Raw genomic sequence first — 20701 nt, 5'->3', positions numbered from 1 at the left:
ATATGTATATTGAGTAATATGAATTTCATCCATTCAAAAGAAGAAAAGAAGCTCAATGGCTGTGAGATGAGGTTGAATGAGGGCAGTCTTGACTTTTAGCCTTTCCTGGCTAAAGGTTTTATGTATGATTCTGCTATACATTCTGCTTTTTTATGTGGGCTTGATGTTAAATGAAACTCTTTTCTTGATTTACTTAGACATATCTGCTAGATTTCACTTTTATTGCTGCACTGGCATGCGACCAATAGGACTTAACTACTTAATCTAGGTTAGTTTAGTTTACTGTGTTCTATGAAGAAACATGTAAAGACATAAGATTCAATTATAGTATCAGGATTATCAGGATTATAGTATAATGAGCTTTTTTTTTTTTTTGTATTGATGATTCTCATACTGCTAGTACAGTACATTTATTTTAAAAATTTAAGCAAGTAGCACATAAATATACTTATGAATGTATGAACTATTATTGTTTAACTATGAAATTCCAGGCAAATTGTTTATCCTCTCTCCCTCTGTTAACTACAGCTATGTTTCTTAAGAATCAGTGGGTTTTAAACACTTTGCAATTGTGAAGTATTGCCTCTGAGATAAATTATATAGTTGTAGCAGAAGCATTTTTGTGTTGAGTATTAAACTTGAAAGTTGTAGTCAGCAAGCAATATAAGCCACATAAAAAATATTGGCTCTCACATTAGTATTTATTAAAAGTATGTGTTTGTCCCACTCAGTATGTGACAGATTTGAAACTGCTCATACATGGGAGCATTCTATTGCATGTGTGTGCAACAAAAGTGTTTAAGAACCTTACAATGCCCTTTTCCCTACAAATTTTCATATTAAAGAAAATTAGAATAGCATTGGACTGTGAAGAACATGATCTCTGATACATATTTTTATTATCAGAATCATAATCTCTACAGATATATTTGTTCATATACATAGTGTATGGAAACTTAAGTATCTCATCTATTTTACTTATTGTCTGATTTCTGAGACTCTTTGATTAACAATTTTAAGAACGTTTTAAATGTAGTTATCATTCTTACACAAACATTTTAATCTTCCTTTTAGCCTTTTATGAAGGATATCAATATCTCAGTTATCTCATAATACTGTTAGAGAAATTGGCAGTACTTCATGTACTTTGCAGGGACAATGCTATGTGTGCTAAACTACTTAAGGTATGACTGCCAACTTCTAATATTTCTAATATAATGCCAAAACTTCTAATATTTCTTATGCTGCCGAACTTCCTCCAAATCCCTCATACAGGAGAATTTAAAAACCAGAACTGTTTTCTTCCCATAATCCTCTGAACCAATCTCTCTAGAATATGTTGTTACAGGTAAAGGAAGAAGCATGGTTCTGGAAATCTCTCCTTGAATTACAAGTTAACAACAAAATACTACAATCTGTCTTCTAATTTCAGAATCTTTTCAGGAGCAACCTTTTCAATGCTTTCATACCATACTCCAGTGAAATCTACAGAAGACAAATTTCCAGAAACTTGTGATTAAATCTGGAGTGGGAATCAGCTTTGTGATTGCCTCAATTCAGCACTTCTGAACATACTGCAATAATAAATCACAATTTATAGAATTTTAATATCAAAACTAAAGATTTGCTAATTAAAAATACTGCCCTTTAACACTGTATTATACTGAGTTCCAAATAGTATTGGGAATGAATTTGGCATATTGCTTTACTGATTGTCTGAACATATCTTTTCCACATTTGAATGATTCTTTGCATATACTGTCAAAACTGTATTTTTTCTTTCATATCTTATGTAGGTATACAAGAATAGTAAATATCATATCCACTACAGTGGTTCAAAGGTGTTTGACATAGCTGAAGGAGATGAGATAGTACACCAGAAGAACAAGATAATTTTTTAAAAAAAATCACCTTTGCTATTTTTTACCAGTCGTGACATTACGAACTAGGAAGCTATTTCACCAAAACTCTTCACAGTCTGCTTGTCAAAGGACATATTCTGAGGGGAAAGAGAGGCTTTTCTGAGGGCCACTGAAACAGAGAAAGATAACTGCTCTATCAGAGGAAGTGAATGATTATGTAGTCCCAAGCTGAATTTCCTTTAGGAACGCTGCAGAGACCAGTTAGCAGACTAGGAGCAAACAACGTGGTGTACATACGAGATCTAGGGGCTTATTTATGTTGACATCAAAGATGTATTAGAGAGATTTCTATCACTTAGGTCTCCACATAATCTTTCTACAAAATAGGCTAATGATTTCAGTAGCTTTGTTTGCTTAAAAAGCCAATTTTAAGTCATCTTTAAGTGATCAGTCTAGTTTTCAGAACACAGTTCCTTTCATTTAGAAAAAACATTTTATCCAGTCCATGAAAAAGGGTGTTTGAGACACATCCATTCTTTTAGGAACATCATATATTTCTTCGCTTATTTTATTGGCAGCATACCTGTAGCTCACTTGCTCTTCTGTTTCACATACTATGTCATACAGCTTTCAGTTTAGGTGGAGGAATACTACAAGCACTGTAAAAAAAAAAAAAATTAAAGTTGAGGTCTAATGCTCTGTCAGACTCAGGATAAATATGGACAAATCATTCCTCATCAAATGAAAAAGTTTAGGGTGCTCAGCACTCCTCGATCACCCTAAAGTTTACAAATTTAGTTTTGAAATCCTCAAAATTTAAAAAGAAGAATGAAATCCCATCATCTGAAAGAAGATTGACAGTGGCCTTTCTCATCACTTTTGTTTGAAATTTGTCACACATACTGGTGACATACTGGAGTAATACAAATAATATAGTATCCCTTTTTAGAGAAAAGGAAGTGTTTTTTTGATGTTTTTTTTTTTTTTTCTTTTTTTCTTTTTGAAAGAGGTTTCAGAGATATCTGCTGCTGATACCTACAGAGAAGTTGTGTATTCCAGGGCTCTTATGTTCTCTTACACGTTTTGGAAGGAAATGTATTCCTGTGGAAACACAGTCATTATTCCATTCCCCCTAAATTTGATTACTTTGTCTCTTGCTCAGAGTTTCTCAGTGTCTAATAACCTTCCCACCTTGTTTCTTTTTTTAGTTTTCCTGTTAATATTTTATTCTTTTGTAGATTGCCTTGGTATTTCCAAGCATTTCCAGAAATCTTTATCACCATGCTCAATAACCAGTCTCAGCTAAACTTTCTGACTTTACCCAACCTTTTGTCACATTCACTATAAATCCTTGCAGTACCTTCGCTCGATTTTTAATCTTCTGTGTTCTTACAGTCTTCTTCTACCATTCACTTTTGCATTGTGCAGCGCATTCTCATCTTTTTCATATCCAGTCTCCCTCTCTTTGAAGATGTTTCCTTCTCCTAAACTATTTCTTTAAGTAAATCTACAATTTGTTGTTCATAACCACATGGCAAGTTGTCATTCTCTAATAACTTTTTTCTTTATGGGGTATTTATTTACATGTACAGAGGTGCAAAAAAAGTGGGAAAAAAAAAATGTTTACAAAGTCTGACAAGCTATAACCCTGTGTGAATAGGATGACTATAAAACAGAATCTTATAATAACAGTCAATAACCCTCATAACAGGCAATGTTACTGGTCTTGTATATAATATACATGGCAAAGTTTATTTATAATGCAGTCCTGCGTTATTTTTAATGAAATCCAAAGATAAAAGAGACGTACAGGGAAAAGCCATGTCTTCTAGAGTGTATTAAGGAAGTTTATAGATGTGTGGTACCTTTTGATTCACCTTAGGGGGATATTTTTTAGGTAATGCATACTCTATCCTAATAACCTTTCAAGATGCCAGAGTTGCTTCAATATTTGAGAGGATCATTGGAGCAATTAATGAATCAATCTTTGGAAGACAGTTTTAGGCTTAAGTCTTGGCTCAACAGAACCTTTTTGGCAGAAAACGAGACACCGGTGGGGTGGGGCAAGAGGCTGCAGCCTCTTCTCTGCCTCCTTTCTGCAGCTGGGTGCATTTTGCTTTGATGCATCAGCAACAGGGAACATGCCTTGCATGTAGATTACTACTAGAAGCACAATTACACAAAACATGGAGTATGTCCAGGGAGATGTTTAGCACCCTTCCTTTCTGGAAGATGCTTAGTATCTGTTTGAAAGTAAATCTACCAGGAATTATGGGAGATTGTAGGGAATGGGGGAAACTATAGGGGGTACTACAGTGTATGGAATCACAGGACAGCTCAACTAATAGATAAAAAGATATGTTCCTTTAAAATGCACATGATTTAATAATGACATGAGATGCTTCATCTTCCTTCAGTCATCTACAGTTTAATTTTAGTGTTTTAGGGAGGATAATAGAATTGTGTGGTTTGGAGGTTGCATATTAAACTGAGATTCGTGCTAGTGAATGCTAGAGGTTTGTGTCAGGACAAGAAACAAACTATGGAAGGAAAATGCAATGTGTTTCACAGGTAGCAGTTATGTGGTAATCTGTTCTTGGCCTTTTTCTTCTTACTGGGCTATGCAAAAAAATAAGGCTACTGCAGCCCTAGGGCCATGCTGACATGTTATCTGTGGCTCCAGCACTACTGACAGAAGACATTCCCGTAGCTGATAAATAAAATATAAATCTGCTGGAGTACAAGGGAGGTTTATCTTTTCTGTTGCTAAGGACCATGATGAGTCCCTGGAGAATCCTCTATTTTGCTGTATTTCATACAGAGAAACATATATACTGAACACCACCCCCCCCCCCCCCCCCAAAGTTGCCGTCTTTTATTTACCTTCTTTGAGGAAACTATGTTTCAGGGTCAAAACATTAATAACATCCTTTAATAAGTAAGATCTCCCAGTCCTGTTCAGTGCTGCATAACTACAAAATTTGTAAGCTGTAATAATACTTAACACTCTTTTAGAATGGCAATGTCTGTTGTTGAGTTAGACAATGAAGCTTTGGTGTGTACTTTCTTATGGTAAAAGAAAAGCAATTAATACTGGATTTTAGGACAGCAAAATAATTTAAATGTCATTTTTTCCTCTTATTGGACAAAAACTATGTTAATATTATTGCAGACTGAAAAACTTTCCTGCTTAGTGGAACAGGAACTCAGCTTCCTTCAGAAGAAAATGCTGATATTAGTCAATGAGAATAAGTAAGTTTCTTCTAATAAAAGAGTGTTAGGAAGCTCAGAAGAGAAACAATACACCAGTAAAAGGAATTCACAAGACAACATAGACTTCTTTCAGGAGCAGGCCATTCTTGATGAGCTAACATTGCTAGAACACATTGTAAAACCTTCCTCAGTAATCATCTCCACATCTCCACATCAGCATGGAGGCTTTCACCTCCCAGACTTTCATGGTTTCCTAATGGATATTGAAAATACAGCAGTCAACATTCAACAGAGCACAACTTTAAATATTAAGAGCACATTTGTAGCCAGATGAAATTTCTTGTAATATGTCTGCTTGAGCCGAAGTACAAGGATATTAGTAAATATGGTGTATCTGAGACAGGAGACTCTCTCGGTTATCAGAATTTCGGTTATCAGAGTTAACCTCTGGTATAATAACTCGGAAGGCAACTCTAGGGTAGGATATGCTTCAGGCCATGACTTAAATCACGCACAATTTTTATCCTCACATAATTAATTTACTAACAATTTACTTCGTCTCTCATGTGTTAATAATCTCTTTTTGAATTTCCTCAATGCATGTAATGCACATTTAAAGATCAATGCTTGCATACAAAGCTCTGTTATATGATTGTTTGAGAATTCTGTTTGAAAACAGTTCATTGTAAGAACAATCCATAATTTTCAAGTGTATTTCAGACAAAGTTACTACCCATTAGCTAGACTGCGTTCTTATTTGAAGGTAAACAGATAACTTAAGAGGCAAGGAAAAGAAAGAAAGTGACTGTTAAAAAAGTCATGGATAGGGAAAATGGAAACAGCTTTGAAGTATTTTGATGGTGTTTTAATTTCTTTTTAAAAGGTCATTTATTTTATGGTGTAGAACACATTTCAAATTTAACCTGTGACTTAATCTTGTAGTAAACTCAACCTACAGTATGACCCAGTAATTATGTTTAAAGAAAGCCTGAATAATTGTGAGCAAAACCTTTCTCTTTCAAAAGCCTGAATTGTTCTGCAGTCTAATAAAGAACAGCAGGACATAGATTGTAGGGAAAATTCTGCTTTTACTGGCCAGGAAGGAAAGTAGAATGATTGGAAGATGATAGATGTGAAATGGAAAATAAAGGATGTCTGTGAGAGAAGTTAGAGTGCAACGTAACTTTCCGCAAATACCTAGATGTGACTGTTGACTGTGAGGGGCTGAAAAGTCATCCCAAGTCAAAACTTTCTGCAAACAACAGAGAGATTTTTCTGACTTCATTAGGGTTTTTATCTGATTTAGTAGAAAACTTAGATACTGTGATATTAAACTTCTTGATGAATAAACATTAGGTACACAACTCTTAAGAGTGAGATCATGAACATATGTTTGGCACCTTGCTTCCTTATACAGAGAGTGTATTCAGTGTATTACAGAAATGAATATCAGAGTATTTAGCATGTGAATTAGGGATGGTTATCGCAGTCAGTAGAAAACACTAAAAAGAATGTATATCTAAAATTCTGAATGCGAGTTCGCATCTGCAGGAAGAAAACAAGACAAGCCAAAGCTCACCTTGAACTGACACTTGCCAGTGTGGTGTCAGACAATGAAAAAGACCTTTTCAAGTATGTCAACAGAAACAGGAGGTCAATGGAAAACATTAGACTGATACTTGAAGAAGATGGTCACCTAACAAGTAAGGATGAGAAGAAGGCAGAGACATTTAATGCCTTTTTTGCCTTGTTTTTTAGTAGTTAAGATAGATTTTGGGCTTCTTGGTCCTCAGATCATGACTTGGGGAGTAGTGACCTTCCATCTGTGGTTACTAAAATTGTAAGGGAACAGTTGTATCTGCTCAGCATTCACAAGTCCATGAGGTCTGTCATGATTTTGGCTGGGATAGAGCTAATTTTCTTCATAGTGGTTTGTATGATGCTATGTTTTGGATTTGTGATGAAAATAGTGGTAATAGCACACCAATGTTTCAATAGTTGCAGAGCAGTGCTCAGACAGAGCCAAGGACTTTTCTGCTCCCCGTGCTGCCCTGCCAGCGAGGAGGCTGGGGTGCACCATGGGCTGGGAGGGGACACAGCCAGGGCAGCAGGCCCGGGCTGGCCAAAGGGTTGTCTCATAGCACGTGGCGTCATGCTCAGCAACAAAAGCTGGAGTAAAGAAGGAGGAAGGAGAGGACGTTTGGAGTGATGGTGTTTGTCTTCCCAAGAAAATGTAATGCATGATGATCCCTGCTTTCCTGGGAGTGGCTGAACACCCATCTGGTACTGGGAAGAAGCGAATGCATTTTGGTGTGCATTAAACACAGCTGGTCAAAAGAGGTGACGCCCCTGCTGTCTTTAGCATTGGTTCAGCTTCACCTTGAGTACTGCATGCAGTTCTGGTCTGACAATGTAAAAAGGATGTTAAGGTCCTTGAAAGTGTCCAGAGGAAGGCAACAAAGCTGGTAAAAGTGCTGGAAGGCATGTCCTATGAGGAGAGGCTGAGGTCACTTGGGTTGTCAAGTCTGGAGAAAAGGAGGCTGAGAGATGACTCCACTGCTCTAAGCAACTTCCTGAGGGTAGGATGTGGAGAGGGACATGCTGGTCTCTGCTCCCCGGTCACCAATGTCAGGACACGTGGGAACGGCACTAAGCTGTGCCAGGGGAGATTCAGCTGGGACATTATGAAAAATTTCTTCACCATTAGAGTGGTCAAACACTGGAATGGGCTGCCTAGAGAGGTTGTTCATTCCCCATGCCTGTCAGTGTCCAAGAGGTATTTGGATAATGCCCTAAGTATCAAATCTTTTAGGTTGGAAAAGACCTCTGAGATCATCAAGTCCAACTGTTAACCTAGCACTGCCAGGGATGGTGACTTAGCTGCTTTGCTGGGCAGCTTGTTCCAGTGCTTCACAACCCATCCAGTGAAGAAAGAAACTTTTCACTGCTTTAAAATGGTATACTTTAACATTTGTTTAGCCCTGAAATGGTCTGGCAGTTGGACTAGATGATCTTTGAAGGCCTTCTCCAACTGAACTATTCTATACGTGTATGTATCTGTATGTACAGATGCGTGTATATAGGTGCAGCTATGATTACATCCCCAGACTGACTCCCACACTTACTTGACCACATTTCCTTTTCCATGCAGATGTGGTTGTTGCTGTACTCAGTGATGAATTCAAGCTTGTCTGTGCATGTTAGATGTACTGTGAGAACTCCCTCTGGGGATTTAACTTTCAGGACATCAAACTTGTGAAAGCAAACTGGGACTTGAAGGCAGAGGAATACATTAAAAGTTCCGTGCACTCAGGACAGAGGCAGCTTTAGATATGCATGGTATGCTCTGGAGAAAACATTTATGTCTACAGCTTCTCAAATGATTAGCTGGGATATATTTTTTCTTACAGATCCGCTCCTGCATTCTGCTGAATTAGACCTATGAGAGATTTTTGATATCTCTAATGTTTAAAGATCGTTTCACAGAGTAATTATGGTAGATTACAGGGAAAGCTGGATGAGGTAGAGAAACTGGAACATAAAATAGGAGAGAATAGTTGTTCATGAGTTCTGTAGAATTACAGGAATATTAAATCTGAGATAATATCTTTAAAGCTACATTATTAATTAATTTACATGATCAGAACACGGCTACAATTTTGATAAAAGGCACATCTGAGTCCTAAAAAATTGCAATAACAATTTTATCTTTTACATTTGTTGTGGTTCAACCCAGCAGGTAGCTAAGCACCACACAGTCACTCTCTCACTCCCTCACCAGTGGGATGGGGAAGAGAACTGGAAAGGTAAAACAAGACTCTGGTGTTGAGATAAAGACAGTTTACTAGGTAAAGCAAAAGCTGCAAGTGCAAGCAAAGCAAAATAAGGAATTCATTCGCTTCTTCCCAGTACCAGGCAAGTGTTTAGCCACTTCCAGGAAAGCAGGGATCATGGCAGGTAACAGTTTTTTGAAGACAAATGCCATTACTCCAAATGTCCCCTCCTCCTTGCTCTTTCCCACCAGCCTTTATTGCTGAGCATGATGCCACAATGTATGGGACATCCCTTTGGCCAGCCTGGGCCAGCTGTCCTGGCTGTCCCCTCACAGCTGCTGATGCACCCCCAGCCTCCTCGCTGGCAGGGCAGCACGAGGAGCAGAAAAGACCTTGGCTCCATGCAAGAACTGCTCTGCAGCAACTGAAACATTGGTGTGTTATCACCACTGTTTTCATCACAAATCCAAAACAAAGCACCTTATGAGCTTCTGTGAAGAAAATTAGCTCTACCTTAGCCAAAACCAGGACAACATTTGAAATTATGACAGTTTTGAGTCATGATTTCTAATAGTTACAAAGTGTATGTATCCTTTGACTTCTATGCTATTTTGGGGTGAGAGCTCCAATACTGAATTTTGAACTTTGATAAAGATCATCAAAGAAATGTAAATGCTAAACTCTTATTTATGAGTTAGGCATCAGAATACTTTTTGAGGATCCTGATTTAAAAATCTCTAAGCTTGATTTCATGCCATGCACAGACTATGCAGTATGCTCAACTTTATGGCAAATACACATTGAAACTGATTTGATAACAGTTTTTCTCTTTTGTATGTATGAAGATCATTTAGAGTTACACTGCCATTTTAAGAGAATTTTATTCTAACTTACCATGAACTGCCTCTGAAAGAGTTAAAATACCCGAGTTACGAATATTCATGAAGAACTTGCACAGATATCACTGAATAGTTTGAGAATTACCTTTGGAATTACCTTAATGGAATTACCTCCATTACCATGAGGCAATTTTGGGGTAGAAATAATGTTTACACTCCTAAGAACCAATAATAAATATCTGAATTTTCTTTGAAGACCAATATAATTTCTCTAGGAATTTCTTTCCTCACAATCTTTAGCCATATACGTAGAAATAACAAATAGGCCATACACTATGATTTCTATTATTTGTTTTCCTGCCATGTCTTTTCTCAGTTTCACTATTTTTAGAAGCTTTTAGGGCCCATCTTCTTTAAAACACCTAAACATTTTGACATTCTAACAATAGTTCTAAAAGAGCTATCGCTGCCATTTTCATGTCAGAAATCAACCGACTACTATCCTAATGCCATTTAAAGATACAGACTTTATGTGACTTGATTTGAGGATGGATGTCAGGATGGGTGTATTACTTTTCAAAACAGTATAGTACTTTAAAAGAACTCTCTGTTATGCTCTTTGTCTCATATGTGACTATGGACTTTCCCCTGTGGTATTGCTTTTTTTATCTGTTGTCACATAGTTTGTAAACATCCATTTAAATTTTGCCATTAAAACTGAAAGAATTACATAAAACTGAACTTGACCGCTGAATGAACTTAAAAGGATTTGAAAAATAGTAGACTGAAAAATATATTGCCCTGTAAACTTGTGTTTTAGATGTTATTTATTTTTCTCAGATGTTATTTACAGGTGCTAGGAATAAAAGGGCAACAGGATACTCTTTTGTTGTCCTAGTCTTTCACATAGCTGAACTTTCTCAAACTCGCGCTCTTTATAAATGATGAAGTCCTTACAAGTGAATGTTCAATCAAGATAAACCCTTGCTTCTCACCAGCACTGCCAAAGTAACTTGATAACTACTCTACCCTTCTGTAGTCTGTTATTTTCCTGTAATTCAATAAATCTTTCATGCATAAGATCTCATGATGAGGGTAGGAATCCCAATAGGTTATGTGAGCGGGATGATAAAATCCCTACATTTAATCTTTTAAGAAAACTCCAAGCTTTAGATCTCCAGCAGGGCTCCTTTCAGTATGGAATCCTGCTGCCCACACCATCAGTTTTCATCTTCAGTGCAGGTTTCTGACACTGACCTGATGCATCTGTTCTTCTAATAAAACCTGTATTTGTGTTTCTTAAAGAAAAACAAACACTAGGGGATGTTTCTAGGGATATTTCTGTAAAGTGATTTGGAAAGATCCTCTCTTTCTTTTAAATGCACAACTTCATACACAGGGCAGCTTCTTCATTAGCAGCACTAATCAGTAAAATGAATGAAATATCCTCTACAGTTCCATGCTGAAACAGAAAGGCAGTTGCCACTAATTAAATTTATTTATAATAATAAACAGAGAAATTAAAATGGAGTTTCCTTCCATGTTTTATTGATGAATATAATTGAGTCATCAGACATACATAAAACACCATAAAGACAGTCTATGAGTACATTTAAAATGTTTCCAAGACAGTTATTAGCTTGTACCTATCATATGGTTGAGAACATATTTATTATTCTTCCAACATGCTGTCCTTTGAACAAGTTGTTCAAAATAATAAGAGCTAAATTTGGCTTACTATACACAATTTTATTGAGAGTTAGGAAAGGCTAATTAAAAAGGAAAGACTGAAAAAATCTGCTGGAATGTAAAGCCCACACAGAGTTCTTGTCTGGTAAGCAAGATGAGTCTGGTTCTCCTGTGGTGTATGAGTAATGAAAGGAAGATAATTCCACCATCACTTCATTTCAGAGGGTAATTAAAGACCCAATAAGACATCATAATTTGGCACTGATACCAGGTAAAATAAGCCTGAAGAATTTATTATCTTGTCTTTCACCTGCATTCTTTTCTGAAACTTTGGAATCTACCAGAATATTGTTAACACTTCATCATCATCATCATCATCATAATTTTGAAAGATTGCCAATACCAAACTGTGTAGAAACTGGGGGTATAACTCTGTAACAATAGGTAGCCTTTGTCTTTACTGCCTTATATCAGAGTCCAGTGCTCTCTGAAAAGGCTTTTAGATACTCCACACATCGATTTAGATTTAGAATAGTTCAATTGGAAGGGACCTTCAAAGGTCATCTAGTCCAACTGCCTGACCACTTCAGGGTTAACAAAAAGTGAAAACATATTATTGAGGCATTATCCAAATGCCTCTTGAACACTGACAGGCCTGGAGCATCAACCATCTCTCTAGGAAGCCTGTCCCAGTGTTTTACCACCCTCACAGTGAAGAAATTTTTTTCTGATGTTCAGCCTGAACCTCCCCTGGTGAAACTTTGTGCTGCTCCCTTGCATCCTGTCATTGGTGACCAGGGAGCAGAGACTGGCACCTCCCTGTCCGCTTTCCCTCCTCAGGAAGTTGCAGAGAGCAATGAGGTTGCCTCTCAGCCTCCTTTTCTCCAGATCAGACAGCCCAAGTGTCCTCAGCCTCTCCTCATAGGACATGCCTTCCAGCACTTTTACCAGCTTTGTTGCCACCCTCTACCAAAATTCCTTATTTGAAGTTACTTGGTATTACATGTGTTTTTGATCTAGCAGAGATTTAGTAGATTTAGCAATGCACTTAAATCCTAATATAAGTAAAGAACCTCCTAGAGGCAGATTTCAAGTAATCCAAATATCAGTGTTCCCACTTTGATCAAGTAACCTCATACTTTTCTTCAAGAGATGAGAAGGTCTTGGACATAATCCAAGCCTCAGTTTTGTTAACTTACTCTTTTTAATGACTACAGCATCCTATACTCTTTTATCTCTATAAAACGGTCATCCTGATCAATCCCTGAGTTGGTTGTTTAACCACAGCCTCATTCCAGCACTTTGATAGGGTTTTTCCTCTAGTTGCAGCATGGCTGGTGTATGCATTCCCTCCACCCCAGACTACTTCTGCTTCCTTAACAATGTATTTCAAGCCTTCTGGTGCTTGCTTTGAGTGACCAAACAGATTATCAGTGTGTTGCCCTTTTGACATGTTTTATACAATTTTTTGACAAAAAAAATGCATCAGTCTGCAATTTGGTTTGCCAGAGCTTTTGTCACAGGCCATCTTCACTTCACACAGTTTGTCGAAATAATAGCAGAGGATAAGCTGCTTCCTGGCAGATTTCAATGGCTCCGTTCACTGTGTCTCATTCTCTGTGTGGGGAATGGACTAAAGTTGCGCCAGGTGAAGTTTAGTTTGGATATTAGGAAGAACTTCTTTACCGAAAGGGTTGTTAGGCGTTGGAATGGGCTGCCCAGGGAAGTGGTTGAGTCACCATCCCTGAAGGTATTTAAAAGACGTTTAGATTTAGAGCTTAGTGATATGGTTTAGTGGAGAACTTGTTAGTGTTAGGTCAGAGGTTGGACTCAGTGATCTTGGAGGTCTCTTCCAACCTAGATGATTCTGTGATTCTGTGGTTCTTCTGCTACCACCAGAAGGATGTAGGAGATGGAAGGGACCCACTGCCTTTTCCTGGTCCTGGCCATCAGCTGTTACAGCATGGTAGTGGGCAACCCACATGGCAGCTACCTCTTTACTCCTGAAACAGATTCTAAGAACTTCATCTGGTTTTCTAACTTTGCACATCATGTTTTATACATCATATTGTCTGTTATAATTATTTCTTTTTCTCGTTCTGCCATGTTAATTTTACATGCTTCTTATCTTCTCTCTCCTGCTCTTAAGCAATTTCGTAACATCCAGCACAATACTGCTTTTCCCTTTCTATTCTTCAACTTGTAAGAGCTTTTCCATTTTTCAAATTCATCCCAAATATCACTGGGATCAGTACAATGTTCTTTTATGACAAAATATCCCAGTTAGGATTTTTCCATCTCTTTTTCAAATTTATCAGGTAGTGGTTTCCAGCCTTTGTTAGCATTCATAATTTATATTCCGTCTTTTGAGAGGCAGCAGTCCTGGCATGAGTCGCCTCTGCTAGGCTCTTACTCATGACTGTAATATTAAATCAGAAATCCCATTATTGCCAAATAATTAGTAATATACTTGATAACTTCCACACATTCACCCTCAGGAATATCCTGTCTGTGATTCCAATTAGTGTGAGGGTCCAATAAACTCAGACAAGGCTCTTTAAAATATTCCTCACATGGAGAGTTTAACGGTTAATGCAAAATTTACTTATTTGAAGTTATTTCACATTACACAGGATTTTGATTTAGCAGAGTGATGTAGCAATGCACTTAGATCACAATGTAAGTACACTTAGAGTATATTGCAGTAGACAGCTGAATCACCATATAAAAGTGAATCTCATTGCTGTTCTTTATAACATGCTCACCACCATGGCACCAGAGGTTCCCAAAGGCCGGGAAGGAAGATATGAGCTGGAATGAGCTCAAGCCCATTGCTCTCTTCAAAGTTCATTTTGTTGGCTGGTCAGTATTTATACTCTGTTGGGCTGAGCCACATGCACCTTCCCTATCTTGCCCCCCATACTAGTCTGGCTAACTCAGGAAGACTCTTCTGATTAACTTAGGGAAAATCATTTGCACAACCAATTGATCATTCAGCTGATAAAGTCATCTGATCCACTCAAATGATCTAGCCGGTTGCCTACAACAAAGTCCACCAGGTGCCCTTGGAATCTCAGTTACATCCCACGTTCTTTACAGCCTTCCCATCTCCTCAGAGTCTTCTGCCACTATAGATTCTCACTGATCATTCACACCTGCTTTCTTCAAACCATCTACTAGCTTTTTCGTTTGGAAAATGTGGTGAAAAAGTGGTTCATGCAAGTGTGTGTCATCTCCACCCCAACTTGTGCAATAGTTAAAACAAGAAGAGTTTTCAGTCTTCATTAGTACTTCTCCCTTTGTGTGTCTTTTGTTTTAGAAAGACCAAATCAGATTGCAGATGCAGTTTTACCAGTAATTCATCCTGTTTCAGTGTTTATTCATTTTCTCCCAACACCCTAGAACAATTTTGATCTAATCTAAAGGACATACGGGCAGGGAACTTGTTAAAGAGAAACTACCCTCTTCAAAGGAAAAGGGAAACAGCTAAGATGTACAGTTAAAAGAACTTGAGCTGTGGCACTGTATTTTCAAGGCTTCACTTGTTCTCCCATGTTATTGTCATGATTTACATAGCAGATTAAGGTCTTTAAACCCCAAATATAATTTACTTAAGTAGTGTTGAACAATGATGGATGCATTCGTGGTAACGACTTTGTGTCACTGTTGCATCAAACATGAAGACAGACGACCATACTTTACTAAGTGAAGCAAAACTTGAAATAAAATACAAAATTAATGTAATAATAATGTAATTTTTATTATAAACTAAAAGAAAAGAAAGGAAAAGAAATTCCAGCATACATATGATTTACATTTCATCTTTTTTTCATGATTTTGTCATTACTTTTTCATGATTTTTTTCATGATTTTTTTCATAATTTTGTCTCCAGATATTATATTAACAAACACTTTCCATTCAAGTTGCTTCAGACCACTACTTCATTCTAGAAGAGTGATTTTCAGATTCTTACAAAAGCAACAAGTTTCTTGAATTTGATCTGCAACTGCAGTCAAAAAATTACTGATCTCTACAATGTTAATTGTGTAGTTTGTGAACTAGCCCATATTAGTTACCAAATGATTTATCAACTGCTGAGACAAGTTTTTTTTTTCTTTTTTTTTTTTTTTTTTTTGTAATCTGAATTAGCATGGCTCTTTCAAGGGTACTTAAATAAGACTAATAGTTTGCTAACTTTAATTGCAACACTTATAAATGTCCTGATTTGGGGTAGCAGGTGCTCTAGGTGATCCTGCACGGCAGGGGGGTTGGACTAGATGATCTTCAGAGGTCCCTTCCAACCTCAGCCATTCTGTGATCCTGTAACAGCTTTAATTAATGTCATATTACACTGTTGATTTTTAGAGATCACTTTTAAGAACGTGTGTGCATTTTTTGTTTGTTCGATGCTCCATTAGCATAAACGTCTTTTGTATTTTTACTTATATGAATTTCATTTTTTTGATGTAAATGCATGTGAGTAAAAAGTGCTGTCTTCAGTAATACATAACATGATGCTTGGGCCGCAGCGTCTCTAAAAATTACACATAATTGATGCTGTCAGCATTAATCTAGCTTTTAAATAGCAGATACCCAATGAATGACATTACATTTATGAAGAATTGTGAATGCTGAATGTACACTAATGCTAATGCATGCTACCACTATGATATCTATTTAAAAGTTATGATTCATTGCAAATCTCTTCAAATGCAGTGCTGGTCCAGATTAATGCAGAAAATGTTTCCCCATGGAAGAAAATCATTTTTTAAATTAAATTACACTTTTCAATTTTAGAGCTGCTATTTCACTTCCAATTTAGATTCATATATATTTGATTACAGAACATAAAGAACCATAATTTCCAAAGACAATTAAAACAAAGCAGATAGCTTATCACAGCTTCAGTCTTAGAGCTCTTTAGCAATCACAAGTACAACACAATCATACTCATAAATCTGTAACTCATAGATTTGGTTGTGTTTTTCCAATACCATTCTTCATTAACATGACATCTTCTGTTTATTTATACCATAAAGACATCACCTTCAAATACAAACAAAATATTTACAATTAGTTTAATTAAGTTAGTTCAGTTCACCTATTCTTGAATTTATATCCTAACTTTTATGATTTTCAAATCACGTTTTCCCTTTGTAATTATTTTTTCCTCTTCTGCAACAAACTACTGCCTTTCATACTTTTAAAGATTTTAAGGACAGCTTCCATCACTCATTTTTTCTGGATAAAATGTCCATTTCCTCTGACCAGTTCTGCTGTCCTAGGTTTGCCTGGTCCCCACTTCAACAAGGACAGCTTTGCTTCTGTACAGTTTGTCTCTTGCTCTGTGAGTTCCACAAGCTTCAAGTGGATATTTCCACTGTTTTTACTACCAGACTTTTATGTTCTATTTTGGTTCAGGCTTCAGAAATGTTCCATTCTGTATTCGTTTTTCCCTCTGTTATACCTTCTCAAGTCAATTGTCTTATCACAGACATTGTTCAATCATTAACTAGTGTAGTTAGATTAATTTGGTATTCTCCCAGATCTGGAGACTACATGTCATAATATATATAGTAAATTGTTTTAGACTTGCATAGAAGCATTGCCAAAATACAGAATTTAATTAATTCTGTTACGTGTATTCATACATTAAGATTACACAGATTTTCAGACTGCCAAATTAACAGTACCAAAAAAGTTTTTCAAAAAACACTACATGAAACTGAGATTTTTTTCCATGTATGTTTTTCACTTTCAAATGTTTTATTACTCATTGTGTGTAAAAAAAGTAATACTCAGGCAACATTTTTAGTTTGAAGGTGTTGCTTTATTTATGTTGAATGGTCTACGATGAACATGGAACGATGAAGAAAATACAGTAGCCTGAAGCAAAGTAGTCCAGCATATGTATCTATTCAAACATGAATAATAAATTGCACAGGGAATACTAATATTTTTCTACATCAGCCTATTTAAGTTTAATATGTACTCTGTCTTGTTATAACTGAATAGAAATAAAGGCACTGAAAATGATTTTCAGTGTAATTGGTCACCCTCCCATTGAAATCATAGAGGAATATACCTACAAAGGCAGTGGCTGAACTTGGGTCTAATAGATTTCTCGTCTCGATAATAAAATGAGACACATACTGGTCTTTCCCCACTGGCATTCTTATTCTACTATAATGAACCTTGACAAATGTTCTCAATTTGAATCATTAGATCACCTCTCTCACTCCTTAGGAAGAGAATATAATGAAGATGACTTCCCTGGAAAACAGAATAAAATAGACTTCATCAAAACAAAATGTTGATATTTGAAAAAATGAAGCCATCAGGGATAGATCCAAGAAGAAGAATGCTAAGAGTTGTTATCCATAAATGATATATCTTTTAGATATGATTGTATTCATTTCCAGAAAACATATCCATCATCCTGTCACTACTGATGCTTAATAACGACATGTAGCAGCTTGTGTAAAACTACTGGAGTGAAATCTTTATTCAATATAATTAAGTCAGTGTTAGTTTCTGTGGAAGTACTAGCTATTTGTATTATCAAGACGGTTAGTATCCAAGCCTTTACTATCTCATAGAATCACAGAATCATTAAGGTTGGAAAAGACCTACAAGATCATCTAGTCCAACCGTCCCCCTACCACCAATATTACTCACTAAACCATGTTCCTAAGCACCAGTTCCAACCCTTCCTTAAACACCCCCAGGGATGGTGACTCCATCACCTCCCTGGGCAACCCGTTCCAATGCCTAACTACTCATTCTGAGAAGAAATGTCTCCTCATTTCCAACCTGAACTTCCCCTGGCGCAACTTGAGGCCATTCCCTCTAGTCCTATCACTGGTTATCTGCGAGAAGAGGCCGACCCCCAGCTCCCCACACCTTCCTTTCAGGCAGTTGCAGAGAACAATAAGGTCTCCCCTGAGCCTCCTCTTCCCCAGACTAAACAACCCCAGTTCCCTCAGCTGCTCCTCATAGGACTTGTGTTCCAGATCCTTCCCCAGCTTTGTAGCCCTTCTCTGGACACAGTCCAGGACCTTGATGTCATTCTTGTACTGAGGGGCCCAAAACTGAACACAATACTCGAGGCGTGGCCTCAGCAGAGCAGGGGGGACAACCACCTCCCTGGTCCTGCTGGCTATACTATTCCTGATACAAGCCAGGATGCCATTGGCCTTCTTGGCCACCTGGGCACACTGCCGGCTTGTTCAGGCAGGCATTGATTAGCACCCCTAGATCCTTTTCCTCTGCACAGCTTTCCAGCCGCCCTGCCCCAATCCTGTGGTGTTGCGTGTTTTTTTTTTTGACCAAAATGCAGGACCTGGCACTTAGCCATGTTGAACCTCATTCCATTGGCCTCTGCCCATTGATCCAACCTGTCCAGGTCCCTATGCAGGGCCTTCCTACCCTCCAGCAGATCAATACTTCCCCCCAACTTGGTGTCATTTACAAACTTACTGAGCACTCAATTCCCTCATCCAAATCATCAATAAAGATATTAAAGAGGAGGGGACCCAACACTGACCCCTGGGGAACACCATTTGTGACCAGTTGCCAGCTGGATTTCCCCCTGTCCACCACTATTCTCTGGGCCCAGATGTACAGCCAGGTTTTAACCCAGCAAAGATTGTACCTGTCCAAGCCATGGGCTGCCAGCTTCTCCCAGAGAATACTGTGGGAGACCATGTCAAAGGCTTTGCTATGTCTAGGTAAACTATGTCAACAGCCTTTCCCTCATCCACCATATTGGTTACCTGGTCATAGAAGGAGATGAGGTCAGGCAGGACTTGCCTTTCATGAACCCATGCTGGCTGGGCCTGATTCCCTGGTTGTCTTGCACATTTGTCTGATTGCACTCAAACTGATCTGTTCATAACCTTCCCTGGCACTGAGGTTAGGCTGACAGGACTGTAGTTTCCCAGATCCTCCATACAACCCTCCTTATAGATTAGCATCACATTAGCAAGCCTCCAGTCATCTGGAATCCCTCCAGTTGACCATAACTGCTGTTAGATGACAGAAAGCGGCTTGGCAATCACATCTACCAGCTTCCTCAGCACCCTTGGGTGGATCCCGTCTGTCCCCATGGATTTGTGACAGGCTAGGTGGACTGTCATATCAATATTGGGCTTCATAGAATCAGAGAGTCATAGAGCATTAGAATATCCCAAGTTGGAAGGAACCCACAAGGATTACCTGAGTCTCCAGGAGCTGGACTCAATGATCCTTGTGGGTGACTTCCAACTCAGGATATTCCATGATTCTATGATACTATGAGTCCAACTCCTTGCTCCAAACAAGACCACCCCAAAATAACGCCATACATCTGAGAGCTTTGTTCAAACATTTCTTGAACCCAGCAGGCTTGGTGCCATGACCATGTGTTGGGTTTACATTGCAGGGTTTTTGGCAGTGGGAGGCTGCAGAGGTGGCCTCCGTGCTGAGTCCAGAAGCTGCCCATGTTTAGATAAGGGCCAGTTTCAGCTGGTTCGGAAGGGACGTGCTGTTGGCCAGCACTGAGACAATAAGCAATGCTGTCTGTGCCTCTGGGAGAACAGATTTCAGAAGGTGAAAGAAATGCTGTGCAACTGCAGCTGGGAGAGAGGAGTGAGAAATGAGAGAGAAGCAGCCCTGCAGACCCCAGGGTCAGTGCAGAAGGAGGGCAGGAGGTACTCCAGGCACACAGTTCCCCTGCAGCCTGGTGGAGCAGGCTGTCCCCCTGCAGCCCATGGGTCCCACACGGAGCAGATCTCCACGCTGCAGCCCGTGGAGGAGCCCCCGGTGGAGCAGGTGGATGTGGCCTGGAGGAGGCTGCGGCCCATGGAGAGCCCCCGCAGGAGCAGGCCCCGGGCCGGAGCTGCAGCCCGTGGAGAGGAGCCCACGCAGGAGCAGGGGGTCTGGGGGGAGCTGCCGCCCGTGGGGGACCCGTGCTGGAGCAGTTTGCTCCTGGGGCATGGACCCCGTGGTACGGAGCCATGTGGGAGCAGTTCCTGAAGAGCTGCTGCCTGTGGGCAGCCCCCACAGGCTCAGTTCGGGAAGGACGGCATCCCGTGGGAGGGACCCCGCGTGGAGCAGGGGCAGAGAGTGACCGTGAAGGAGTAGCGGAGACGAAGGATCAAGGACTGACCGCAGCCCCCATTGCCCTGTTCCCCTGCACTGCTCAGGAGGAGGAGGTAGGAAAGGGTGCATGGGGGAGACAGTGGTTTTGGTTTGCTTTTAGTTTCTCACTGTTCTAGCTTTTTAGTAATAGGTAATAGATTTCTTTAATCTCCCTATGGTGAGTCTGTTTTACCCATGACAATA

At 38.8% G+C, this 20701-nt stretch overlaps 1 protein-coding gene across 14 annotated transcripts in view; it reads left to right on the top strand.

The window, feature by feature from the left end:
* Positions 1–20701, top strand: part of CSMD1 (CUB and Sushi multiple domains 1) — a 1157973-nt gene that overhangs the window by 485930 nt on the left and 651342 nt on the right. The window contains exon 1 of one of the 14 annotated variants that reach the window (XM_083828019.1): positions 20421–20571. The exons of the other annotated variants lie outside the window; for them this stretch is intronic. The gene's annotated coding sequence lies outside the window, so the exon portion shown is untranslated. Of the gene's footprint in view, positions 1–20420; positions 20572–20701 lie in introns of those variants that run through there. 14 annotated transcript variants of the gene reach the window in all.

Source organism: Anser anser, assembly GCF_964211835.1.
Source record: "Anser anser genome assembly, chromosome: 3".
Lineage (NCBI taxonomy): Eukaryota > Metazoa > Chordata > Aves > Anseriformes > Anatidae > Anser > Anser anser.
Note: the sequence above shows the minus strand (reverse complement) of the source record. Positions and strands in the feature narration are given on the sequence as shown.